Raw genomic sequence first — 13,159 nt, forward strand, 5'->3', positions numbered from 1 at the left:
TCCTAACACTAACCAAACCAATAATTAAATGGCTAGTGTCTGGGTTTGTGATTATGTTGTAAGCTCCAAGAAGGCTGGGCTACCTTTATTGGATGAGTAAAACTAATGAAAGTATTCGTCAAAAACATGCTATCTTCAAATATTTCCTTCACCCACTACTCCTCTATGCAAAGCCTTTGTGTGAGGCTGTCCTGCGCATTGCCTATTGCAATAATGGCAACAGCAGCTTCTGCCTATGAAAATTATTAGCAATGTAAAGTGAAGGAAACAAATTGCAATAAATATAAATGATACCAAATATTTAATTATAATAGTATTAGCTTACATTTAGATACTATTTTATAATTTTGATCCTTTTGTTTATGTAACTTCATTTGAACCTTGCAAGATCCTGTTAGAGATGTCAGGTAAATTGTCCCCTCTTTACAGGTGTGCAAATTGAGATTCTGTGAAGTTAAATGATTTAACTAGGGTCTTCCATTTAGAAAATAAAGGGGGCAGAGCTTGAGTCCAGATCCCTGACTGCAGAGCCGGGGGCCCTGTCTGCTGTATCAGGCTGTGATGGAGATCATGAAACATAAATATGCATATCTCTAATTTCTTTGTCTGCATAAGCAGGCATTTGGAAATTGTTTGTTGAACAGATAGATGCATGAGTAGATATACCAGTAGGTCTGGCAATGTGGCTAAGATTTAACACCAACATATAGGTCAAACATTATGGGGTAATAAATAGGAACAGTAGAACATGTTATGCTGTACAGGAGAAAAGTGGAGTCTGACTGAGAGACTAGATAATTGCTTTTAAGTGAATTCAACGATCACTTTGAATAACTATGTGGGTGTGGGAGGTCTGTATGTACTCCTCACGAATCTTAAACCAACTAATGACAGGCTTGAAAAAGGAAATTTTATTGTAGCTCAGAATTTGATTGAAGTGCAAGATATAAAATGTATGAATAATACCCAGCTTGACTCTCTCCTCGGTACAATAGGGACAGAGGGCTGTTGGCTCTGTCATTGGCTTGAGGGAGCTTTAAATATTCCTCTGTCCAGGTTCCATTCTCTCCCCCACCCCTCTGAGCCATCTAAATGTATTCTTGGATTGATAAATCATAATGGAAAAGAATATAAAAAAAGAATTGTATATGTATGTATAATTGAGTCACTTTGCTGTACGCCAGGGACTCACACAACATTGTAAATCAACTATACTTCAATTTAAAAAAATGTATTCTTGGGGGCTTCCCTGGTGGCGCAGTGGTTGAGAGTCTGCCTGCTGATGCAGGGGACATGGGTTCGTGCCCAGGAGGATCCCACATGCCACGGAGCGGCTGGGCCCGTGAGCCATGGCCGCTGAGCCTACGCGTCCGGAGCCTGTGCTCCGCAACGGGAGAGGCCACAACAGTGAGAGGCCCGCGTACCGCAAAAAAAAAAAAAAAAAAAAGTATTCTTGGACCAAGTGGGTACCAGGTAGCTATTTACAGAACCTGTGCTCTAGGAGAACGGCTGATGTGTCTTTCTCTGGCATTTTGGGATGGACAGCAGCTCCATTAGGGGGAGGCGCTTTTCCCAAGGGAAGACCTTAACTCTTGGCTAGTAAGAACTATCTTCAAGACCTATAATTCTGATGATTCCATAAGGGGAAGCATTTGCCTGATCTGAGGGTCTTGTATTATCTTTTGATTAGTTTTAGGGTTATCTCTAGGTATGTAAAACACCTAGGATAGTTCTTGGACATAATAGGTACTCAATAATTGGTGGTTGTTGTAGAGATAAAGCAGCCAACTGCAAAGAAAGTAAAGAGACATGATGTTAAAACCCAGTGATGACACTTATTAGGTGGCAAAATAACTTTCTGATGGTGAGCAAGTTATTGAAACTTTCTGAGCTTAAGTTTCTCCTCTGTAAAAAGAATAGTAGCTACTATGAGCCAGGTATTTCTTATCATTATGACAACTTTGAATGCTCAGTTTATGGGTAAATTAACTGAGGCTCGTAGACATTAGGCAATTTGCACTGGGATGTGGTCATTTAGCCTGTGTCAAAGTGAACATTCAGACCCAGGCCTGTCTAACACCTGATTATTTTTCCACTTCGTAACACTGCTCATGTAAAATAGACATGCCAAAACCAGGAATCCTTGTAAAATTAGAGCCAGTGCATGGCATAAATTTGATACTCAAAATAGTGTCTATTATTATTAATTACACCTCAGGTGATCAGAATAACCCTATAATATGTTCACATTAATCAGAGTTGGAAGAGCTCTGACGTGTACTAACCATTAAGAGCCCTGGTTGAAATTCCCTGTTTGGCAGATGGTGGATGCCCAATAAGTGCTTGTTGACATATTAAAGATCCAGTAATGTCTGCATTTATAGTTGAATTCTGTTCCTTCCTCATCCCCACCACAAACACTCCTGTTTCACCTTTGAAAGTTTGGGGAAGTTCTGTGAAATGCAGTAGGACAAGGAACTATGAGGGTAGCTTTATTGAAACAGCTGGCTTTTTTCTCCTCTCAAAATACATTGGGAGAGTTCTACCTCTGGTATGGCCAAGTAGGCTTCTATCAGACTAACCTTCTACAAACAGACAATAGCCATAAACCCTGGACGAAAAACAAAACAAAACAAAATGACAACAACAACAAAACCAGCCTCCTGAAGGTACAATTGACACTTGGAAGGAGGGAATGGTATGGGATAAGCCTCCCACTTATTATGGCCGTTGGTTGTAGTCAGCGTCACGTGGGGCAACTAAAGCACCTACAGAAAACCTGAAGTCTTTATGGCCTAAAGAACTAGATGACAGAGTTTTGGGCAACCACAGCTGCTAAATATAAACTCCACTCAGAACTCTGGGTCAAGCATGCATGGGGTAGAATCCAAGCAGCTCAGCTAAAAATAGCAGAACTGAACTGAGATTTGAGCTGCCACCCAAGAGAGAGAATTGGCCATTTGAGTCCAACCAATTTTATTGCCTTAATTGTTATTATAACAGCAACAATAATAGCAATTTACCACTCTTCAGTAGAACGTAACAAAATTCAGAGTACCCACAGCAAGACATTCACAATATCCAGGATATAATCTGAAACTACTCAGCACAGAAAGAGCTATAAAAATGTGGCCGATTTTCAAGAGAAAAATGCCATCAATGAAGACAGACATCTACTTGACCCAAATGTTGGAATTAGTAGATAAGGATTTTAAAGTAGTTACTATAACTATACTCATTACCTGAGAGAAAATATGCTTGAAATAAAAGAAAAAATATTAAATATCAGTGGAAAAATTTAGAAAAAAAATTTAGAAAATTAAAAAAAAATAAAAAATTTAAAAATAAAAAAATATAGAAGTAAAAAGTAAAATATCTGAAGTCAAATTCACAGAATAGACTTAAAAACAGAATGAAGATAGAGAGAGAGTCAGTGAATTTGAAGACAGATCAATATAAATTATTCAATCTTAAGAACAGAGAGGAAAAAACAAACCAAAAGAGTGGAACTTCAGGTACCTGTGTTTTTTTCTGTTTGTGGTACGCGGGCCTCTCACTGTTGTGGCCTCTCCCGTTGCGGAGCACAGGCTCCAGATGCGCAGGCTCAGCAGCCATGGCTCACGGGCCCAGCCGCTCCGCGGCATGTGGGATCCTCCCGGACGGGGGCACGAACCCGTGTCCCCTGCATTGACAGGAGGACTCTCAGCCACTGCGCCACCAGGGAAGCCCTCTAACTTATTTTTGATTAGAGTTTCAAAAGAGAAGAGAGAACAGTGCAGAAGAAATATCTGAAGCAATAATGAGCAAATATATTCCAAATTCAATGAAAGACACATTGATACATTCAAGAATCTCAGCAAACCCCAAACAGGATAAATACGAAGAAAACCATGCCTTGGCCCATCATAGTCAAATTATGAAAAACCAAAGGATTAAGAGAAAATCTTGAAAGCAGATAGAGAAAGAGGACTCATTATATACAGGGAGACAGTGACTTGGTGAAGGCAAGAAAATAATGGAAGGTCATCTTTAGAGTGGTTCAAAAACCCAACAAAATCCTGTCCACCCAAATTTATATTCAGTGGCAATACCTTCCAAGAATGAAAGCAAAACAAAGGCATTTTTAGCTAAATGAGAATTAGGTGAGTTCGTCACCTGCCGACCCACACTATACCAAATGCTTAAGGAAGTTCTTTAGATTGAAAGGAAATAATACCAGATGGAAAAGTGAATCTTCAGGAAGGAATGAAGGGCATAAAATGGTAAATAGCTGTCCAGCTAGGGCCAAGGAGTTGCATCTGGAGTGCATCTCTGATTGGTTCTCATCCATTCGATGTGTGCAGAAGCCCTACAATGTGCTTCCAGAGCTGGCCCATAAGAAAACCTCCCATGGATAAACCTTCATGTTTTTTCCCTTTCGGACCTGACGCAGAAGAGTACAGGGAGTTAGAAGCCGTGTATTGAAGGTGGTGGAGCCACAAGATGGAAGGATGCTGGGCCCCTCAATCACTGCTTGGAGGAGCAGGACCCCACACAATAGGGAGGCCATTCTAGACCTAGTCTAAGTGTTGGGGCTATCATACATTTTGGGGTTTATTTTTACAGCATTACCTTAATTCATTTAGAAAGCTCAAGTTACACAAAGCGTCTCATCTATGTTACCTGTCATATGGTAGTGTTAAATAAATAAATGTGCCCTCCTGCTTGACAAAAATATTTTTATCAGGTTGGATGAGACGAGTCAACATCATTCTTGCTGATGCTGTATTTTTGTCACCTATTCATGTGACTCTCCTTTTCTAAAGAAACCAAGCTGTTAGTAATATTAACCTCCCCCTCTGTAGTCACTGAGGAATAAGGAAGTTCTAAGCAGTAATGGGAAAGCATCTGGCTAAGGGCAGTGCAGAAATATTAGATGATAACTGGATAGGTAGGTGAAACTAAATTAAACTCAAAGCCAAATCTTCCTTTAAAGCAGCAAATGTTCTTGGGCCGTGATCAGACAAAGTGCCCAGCATGTTTGTGGAGCTGCTCTTTTCCCTGAGAAGTCTTCCAGGTAAGTGTCCTCATCACTGTCTATGAGAGAGGTCTGTCAGTCGTTTGACAAGGAAGGATGGTCTTTGGCCTTTGGCCGTGATGTCAGTGCAGGCTTAGAACTGGGGGTGGAGGACCACATGGCACAGTCTCAAAACCCAAACCCAGCAATCCCTTTGGTGTGGGGACTCGGGCCAGGAAGAAACAGCGGCCTCTGCAGCCCATCCAGGCCGAGGCTCAAGTGTGGTGTGTGGATGGGATGTTTCCACACTCACCGCTGTCTTTCTGGATGCTGGCGTGACCCTGGCCAGCCCCCCATTGACCCTCTCTGCCCTGGACATACCAGAGTAGGTTCTACGGTCCCTGGAACTAGGCCTGCTCCTACCCCAGCATACAAGGTGCTCAGGGCCAGGCCTTTGAGAACTTGGAATCCAACTTGGCAGAAGCCAGATGACGGCCAGGCTCTGAGTGGATCCTGGAGCGGGCGCAGGTTGCGAAGAGGAACAGAGAAGTGGAGATCTCTCTGGTACACGAAGACCCAGGTGCTAGGCATGAGAGATAGAAGGGGAAGGAGGAATGGACCGCTGAGGATGGTGCAGGGGACGAATCTATCTGGGGTGAAGGGTGGGAATGAGGAACATGGGGCCCGTGATGGCCAAAGCGCGGGGAGCCAGTCCGGAGGGCCTGGCAGAGAAGTTCCACATCAGACAAGGGATGGAGATGCCTCCCACGCCCGGCCCGGGAAGAGCACCTCTGAGCTTCTTTCCCAGCTGGACCAACTCCCACCTCGCAAGGGACGCTGGGGGTGGATCCCTGCTGAGTGGTCCCTGGCTCCAGCCCCCCTTCCTGGAGCCTGGTCCAGCAGGTCAACACCTCCCAAGGATGGCCAGTGTAGCCTGGCCTTCTAGTCAGCTCGGCACACTTTCCTCCAGCTTCACTCAGCTCATCTTCCCCTTCAGTTCAGCTCAGCCGGTCTCACAGTCCCTCCTCTGCTTACAGGCCAGCATAGACCATCTCCCCAGGCAGGAAGGAGGTTAGGGTTCAGGGGCAGAGAGCCCCTGTTTCCCAGCAGAGCACTGCCTCTCCTGCTTCCAGTCCTCGGAATAGAGCCTGTCCAGCCTCCCCCATCTCTCCCATTATTGGACCAGCCCATCACACACCCGGTAACCGTCTCCCGTTCCAATGGTCCCATTAGTTCAGTCCTGACCAAGAGAACTCAGAGCTTCATCCATGCCTCCTTGTTCCAGCTCACTTCTGCTCCACCACCTTGCTTTTGTTACCCAAAGCCTTTCTCTCTCTCTCTCTCTATTTCCCCTTACAAATGGCTTTGCAGCAGCCCTGGGAGTGCACGGCAGCACCGATAACGTCTCCACGTTCCTTGTTAGCTGCACTGTGAGCAGGAAAGCGACTCGGCTTGACAACGTAATTTACATCGCTGTATAAGACTGTCTGTGGAAGCCAAGCTAATTTGTGCCAGATTAGGCTCTTTGTCTCAGCCACTGTCCAGCCGCACAATCTATCAGAGGGCTGTTTTCAAATATCGCTCTTCAAGCGTGCCCTTGAGAGGCAGAAATTGATTGGGATCTTAGAGAGCAAAATTACAGCAATAACTTAAAAGAAACAATAATTACTGAATCATACCAGTGTCAGCACTCTGCAAAACACGAAATAGCCATCAAACCCCAATCCAATATATTCCGAAGCGAATTTATTGAATGGAAAAAGCAGTTGAGTGAGGGGTTCTCGGCGCCCCCTCCCCTTCCCCTGTACATATGGTTATCTCAAAACCGCAAGTGAACGAGTCGATAACTCTTGTCATTGACTGCTCCATTTTCTCCGAGTCAGGGGCGATCCATTAGCTGCCTCCGCTGCACCCTCTCCCTCGCCTCCTCTCTCCTTTTCCATCGCCTCTATTCATTTGCTGGTCTCTGCTCTCCAAGCAAACAAACATGTATAACTAATCATTTGTTAAAATGCAGAGGGCCCCTCATAAATCTCCACAGCCGAAATACTTTAATGGGTAATTAATTGATCCTGTTGCAGAGGAGTAATAAGATAATAAATTAGACGATATTTCACTCAGTCGTGTCAGGCTCCTAGCTAATGGCACTGTAGGGCTCAGCAGAAGGATAATATATGAGCCAGAAATTAACTGCTAAGAGCTTTCTGCAGAGAAATCGGCTGACAAGTGAGTCATGCCGGACGGGGGTGGTGGCGAGCTCGGTGAAAGTGAACCTGGGCTTGGGGGGCGGGGAAAGGGGCGGGGTTATGTTCCAGACCCAAGAGAGCCTGACGTGTAGTGCTGTGAGCGTGCCCACTGACCTATGACCCTTTCTTGGCACTCCTGGTGGGCTCCTAGGAAGTTGTCAACTCATGTACTTGTGAGCTCTTAAATAGTTTTCGCCCATGACTCACTGGACTCGTGGAGTTTTCATGGGTTTTGCCCACTCTTGACCAGTATGGCCACAGAACACCCATAGCCACCGGCTCCATCATCTGCTGCGTAAGCAAGCGTGCAGGTACAGAACGAACCTTTGTGGGAAAGAGACCCACGCTCTGTCACAAGCAAGGGTTTCACAAAAATTAGGAAGGAAAAAGAGTAGTGAGAGAAGGTGTGCATTCCATGTTTTAATGGGTAGGAAATACTTCTTCCAGGGTGCGATGGAGAACAGCTCTTGGTTTTATTAAGGAAGTCAGGGAGGGTGATGACAATTAATAGCTAAGATAAGAACTTAGACTTGGAAGGTTGGGTGGGCCTTTGCTGGAGGACATGGGAAGTCAGTTTCCCCATATAGGAAGGGCATGGAGTAGGAGTGGGTGGTTGGAGGGGAACTCAGTATATAGTGAAGCACTGGGGCTATAAGGTCATTTGAACTACTCGCCTGCTCTTTACTAGCTGTGTGACCTTGTCTAGGTTACTTCACTACTCTGAGCTTTGGTTTGCTCACCAGTAAAACAGTGGTAGGATGAATAAGTGAAGTATGCACGAGAAGCTTCTAGTTCTGTATCTCAACCCCAGGAGGTGCTGCCTTAATGTTGGTTATGATATGGTGGGCAGCGGGGAAGGTTACTATTGACAAGTGAAGCAGATGGCAGCCAAGGAAATGAGAGGAGTTGGCAGTGGGAGACGGTGGGCTGCTCCTCTGAGTCCAGAATAAGGACCATATTACCCCCACCCTAAGGAGGGCCCAAACTGGTGTGTGCTCACTTTCTGCCAGACCACTCCTGATTGCTATGGGAAATGTGGGTGGGTCCATGTGGGTGAGTCATGGTGAATATGGCAGTGTGGGTTGAAGGCATAACAGAGCTTGATTATTTAAATGAGAAAATGCAGGCAAAACACACAGCCAGTGCTGGTCATCGTGATCAGTGGTGGTGTTATTGAGTCCAAGCTTGTACTGCTCACTGCACGACAGGACAATAAATGGAGAGATGAGTCGTTAGGGCAAGGAATAGTGGCTTTATTTCAGAAAGCAAGCTGACCAAGAAGATGGTGGACTAGTGTCCCAAAGAACCATCCTACTTGAGTTAGAATTCAGGCTTCTTTTATGCAAAAAGGGAAGGAGGTGTGGTTGTCTGTTGCAGACTTCTTGGTGTCAGAATCCTTTGTTCTTGCAGCTGTCCCAGTAGGTTGGGTCACTGAAGTTCCTGTAAACCTCCAACAAGACAAATGTTATTCTCCGTTCTGCAACTTTTTATCTCTCTATGAATGGAAAAGTGTTATATCTTTAAAGGTCAGAGCCTTGAGAATGGGCTATCTTGTATATTTCAGGTTATTAGCAACATTCTTGTAGCATAAAGCAATAGAACACACAGGTTAAAGTAAAAGAAACAGATCCAGTATGGAGTCAGATTTGTTCTTCCCTATTACAGCTGTGGTATTTGTATCCCTTGCCTGGGTCTCCCTGCACTGCATCTTCCTGGATGGTGACCAGCATGGGGAAGTGCTCAGAAGACAAGGCCTTGCATGGTCCCTGATGGGCTCAGGGCAGCTGGAACCACCTTGGGCAGCCCCAGTGCTGTTCACCTTTGGAGGGAGGCATTGGGCCTCTCCCAGGACCTAGAGCTTGGAGGGACACAGGCAGAACAGGTTCAGCTGGAAACTGCACTCTGTGTAAAAGCAGGCGTTTCCCCAAGTAGAAATGGCAGACTAAGTCAGCTCACATGGCGAGAGTCCATTAACTGACATTTATTTTAAAAATAAACATGTGCTCATTCATCCTCTGTTCCTTTATGTGGAATGGCTTCCTGGCTTCGGGCAGCCTGTGCTCCACCCAGTTCCCTACCAAGGCCTAGTTCTTTGTACCTTTGACCTCAAGAGCTGGAAGAGAAGTTGATGTCACCTGGTCCACCCTCTGTTCCAGATTACTCATGCTCGGTCTGGGATTGCACGGGCCCAGGGAATGGCTGAACTTATTTCTGGGCTCAGTGGGACAGCATTTTAGATCCTTGGTGACCTTTATATGACCCTTAAGCCTTCTCTTTTTTTCAGGCCAAACTTGCCCAGTTCTGTGGACCATTATGTGTGTGCCATTTCCCCTTGTTTTTATTGAGAAGTAGAGCAAGTAAAAAAAGAAGTACCCTGCACATACATTCAGCTTGATTAATAATTATCAAGCGAACACCCACAGATGGCTGAAACTTGGGTTACTGTCCCTGGTGCTACCACCTTAATCAGAACTCGCTCTCCCTCTGGAGTAACTACCCTGACTTCTGTGAAAACCATCTCCTCCCTTTTCGTCATAGAATTATAATTTATTCATTTATTGATTCCCAAACCCTAGGGTTTAGTTTTGCCAACTTGAAATCTTGACATGGAGGAAATCAGACTGTATGTACTCTTTTTCGCCTTCATTATGTTGATGAGTCTCACCCATGTGAATCTTGTTGCCATAGCTTGTTCATTTTTCTTGATATGTAGGCTGTATACATTTTATTTCTATCTATGGATATAATTTTATTGATCTACAATCATTTACTGATGATGCCAGTATATGGATATACTGTAATTTACTTGTTTGTTCTGTCAAGGACAGACTTTTGAGTTGTTTCTGGTTTGGGGCCATGACAAACAGGGCAGCAATGGGCATTTATCTCAGGACAGACGAGTATGTGTGTCACTGACCTAGAAGTGAAATGCTGCATCACAGGGTGGGCACATCTCCAACATTACCCAACTCGTGTCCACAATGATCGTCTTAGGTCACAACACAATCAAGAGGTGCGCTTGTTCCTGTGGGGGACTCAAAGGTGAGTTGCAGGCATCCCTCTTCCAGAAATTCTTTCTGCCCAGCTCAGCCACTTTGGGGTCGGCCCCACATAGAACTGTCCTTGCCCTAGAACACACCCTCCTGGGACCACCTGGATCTGACGACCATTGGGTGGGGACCAAAGGTGTGGCCAGGCTGATGGGCTCCACAGCCCTGTGTTAGAGGCTGGTCCCTCATAAACTCCTGCCACACCAGGCTCCAGCTCAGAGCAGCTTCCGGAGCACCCCGTCTGTGAGTGTGCCTACAGCTCTTCCTCCTTGCCAGCATTTCCTATCGGCAGACTTAAAATTTTGCCAATCTGGTCGCTTAAGGATCTTTCGTTGTGCTTGTGGCGTGCGTTTCCTCTGTTAAAATTTCAGAAATCAGATTTATTGAGGTGTAATCTACACCCAATAAAGTTCCTCCCTGTGAAGTGTACAGTTGGATGACTGTTGACAACTGTATACCGTCATGTATTCACAATCAAGACGTAGAGCGTTTCCACCGCTCCAAAGGCCCCTCTGTGGTCAGTTCTTCACCCCATCACCCACCCCATCGCTCATCTATTTCTGTCATTATAGGTTTGCCTTTTCCAGATATTCAGTACATGGAATCTTCCGGAAAAGACTCTTTTTGTGTCTGGCTTCTTCTACTTAGCAGAATGCTTTTGAGATGCGTCGTGCTGTTGGATGTATCAGTAGTTTGTTCCTTTTTACTACTGCATAGTATTCTGTTGTATGAATATATCCCAATTGATCCATTCTCCTGTTGAAGGGCATTTGGAATGTGTCTGGTTTTGGGCGATTACAAATAAAGCTCTTGAGATGTATTAGTACAAGTCTTTTTGTGGATGTAGGCTTTTATTTCTCTTGGACAAATATGTAGGAGTGGCACTGCCGGGTCATAGGGTAGGTGTAATTTTGACTTTAGAAGAAACCACCGAGGAGTTTTGCAAAGTGGTTTTTCCATTATACACTTTACATACCAGGGGTCTGTGAGAGTTCCGGTTGCTTCCCACCCTCGCCAACACTTGGTATATTCTGTCCTTGTAATCTGAGCTATTCTAGTGTGTGTGATGATATTGTATTTTAATTTATATTTCCATGGCGGCCAATGGTGTTGAGCATCTTTTAACATGCTTATTGGTCATTTCTATGTTGACTTTGGTAAAGCTTCTGTTTAAATCTTTTACCCATTACAAAATTTAGTTGTTTTCTTACAATGGAGTTGTTAAGTGTTGTTTGTATATTCCAGACAGATTCTTAACAGATATGTGTTTTGCAAATACTTTCTCCCAGTCCATGGCTAATATTTTATTTTCTTAAGAGTATCTTTTGGAGAGAAGCTTTTCATTTTGATGAAGTCCAATTAATCAATTTTTTAATAGTTTGAGCTTTCTGTACCCTATCTAAAATATTTTTTTGCCTACCCGAAATCACAAAGATTTTTCTTATGTTTTCTTCTCAAGGTTTTATAGTTTTATCTTCTCATTGTGCATTAGTTTGTATTTTGCTGATTTCTAGTGAGAATAAGCACTTTTTCATAAGTTTGTTTGCCATATGACTTTCCTATTTTGTGAATAACCTTTTGCCTATTTTTCTATAAAGTCGTCTTTATCTTATTGATCTGTAGGAATTTTTATATATTCTGAAGAGTGTCTTTTGTTAGGTTTATTCATTATTTATATCTCCCGCCACTCTGTGACCTGCCTTTTCAGTATCTTTATGGTGTCATTTGATGAATAGGAGTCCTTAATATTAAGGGATTTGAATTTATATTTTATTTCCTTTATGATTAGTGCTTTATGGCTCCCACTTAAGAAATTCTTTTCTACTCTGAGGTCACATTTTATTCTATATCAGAAGTTCTGAACTTTCTCAGTTCATGGTTCATTTTAATGTCTCAGTTATTTTTTCATGGTATGCTTAAGTCAAAAGAATACCCAACACTTCCGTTTATTAGGCTGGGCTGGGCTCAAAATCCAAACTGTTTCACCCAGAGCAGGCAAGAGTTGAAATCTTGGCTCATTCTTTCAGCCTGACAGCTATTGTTTCCCATTGGTTTTCTTAGAATTGCTCCCATACATGTGCCATTTGAGGGTTGGTCAAGGACTTGGGTGGAATTATATGTAGATTTGGAGGATCTCCTTATACCTTACTTTTTCTTTTTTAAGATTTCTCCTCTTACTATTCAGCTCCTCTGAAAGTCCATTTCCTGACTCCTGAAGCCAGTAAGTCAGAAGCTTTCTGTTTGACATCTAGATGTCTCATGCGTTGTGGAAATAGAGTATCCCTGGGCAAAAACAGACCCAAGGGAGTTCCCTTCCTTCAAGATTTGACTCTTTTGGGGCTTCCCTGGTGGCGCAGTGGTTAAGAATCCACCTGCCAATGCAGGGGACACGGTTTTGAGCCCTGGTCTGGGAAGATCCCACATGCCGCAGGACAACTAAGCCCGTGTGCCACAACTACTGAGCCTGTGCTCTAGAGCTCGCGAGCCACAATTACTGAAGCCTGCGTGCCACAACTACTGAAGCCTGTGCACCTAGAGCCTGTGCTGCGCAAGAAGAGAAGCCACTGCAATGAGAAGCCCGCACACCACAACAAAGAGTAGCCACCACTCGCCGCAAATAGAGAAAAACCCACACACAGCAACGAAGACCCAACGCAGCCAAAAATACATGAAGTAAAATAAATTTATTAAAAAAAAAGATTTGACTCTTTTAAGCAGACTCACAGATTTAGAGAAAAAACTAGTGGTTACCAGTGGAGGCGGGGAGGGGCAAGATTGGAGTGGGGGAGTGGGAGGTACAAACTATTGGGTATAAGATAGGCTCAACGATGTACTGTACAACATGCGGAATAGAGCTAATATTTTGT

Source organism: Monodon monoceros, unplaced genomic scaffold (assembly GCF_005190385.1).
Source record: "Monodon monoceros isolate NGI ecotype Baffin Bay Population unplaced genomic scaffold, NGI_Narwhal_1 Super_Scaffold_17, whole genome shotgun sequence".
In the NCBI taxonomy this organism is placed as follows: Eukaryota; Metazoa; Chordata; class Mammalia; order Artiodactyla; family Monodontidae; genus Monodon; species Monodon monoceros.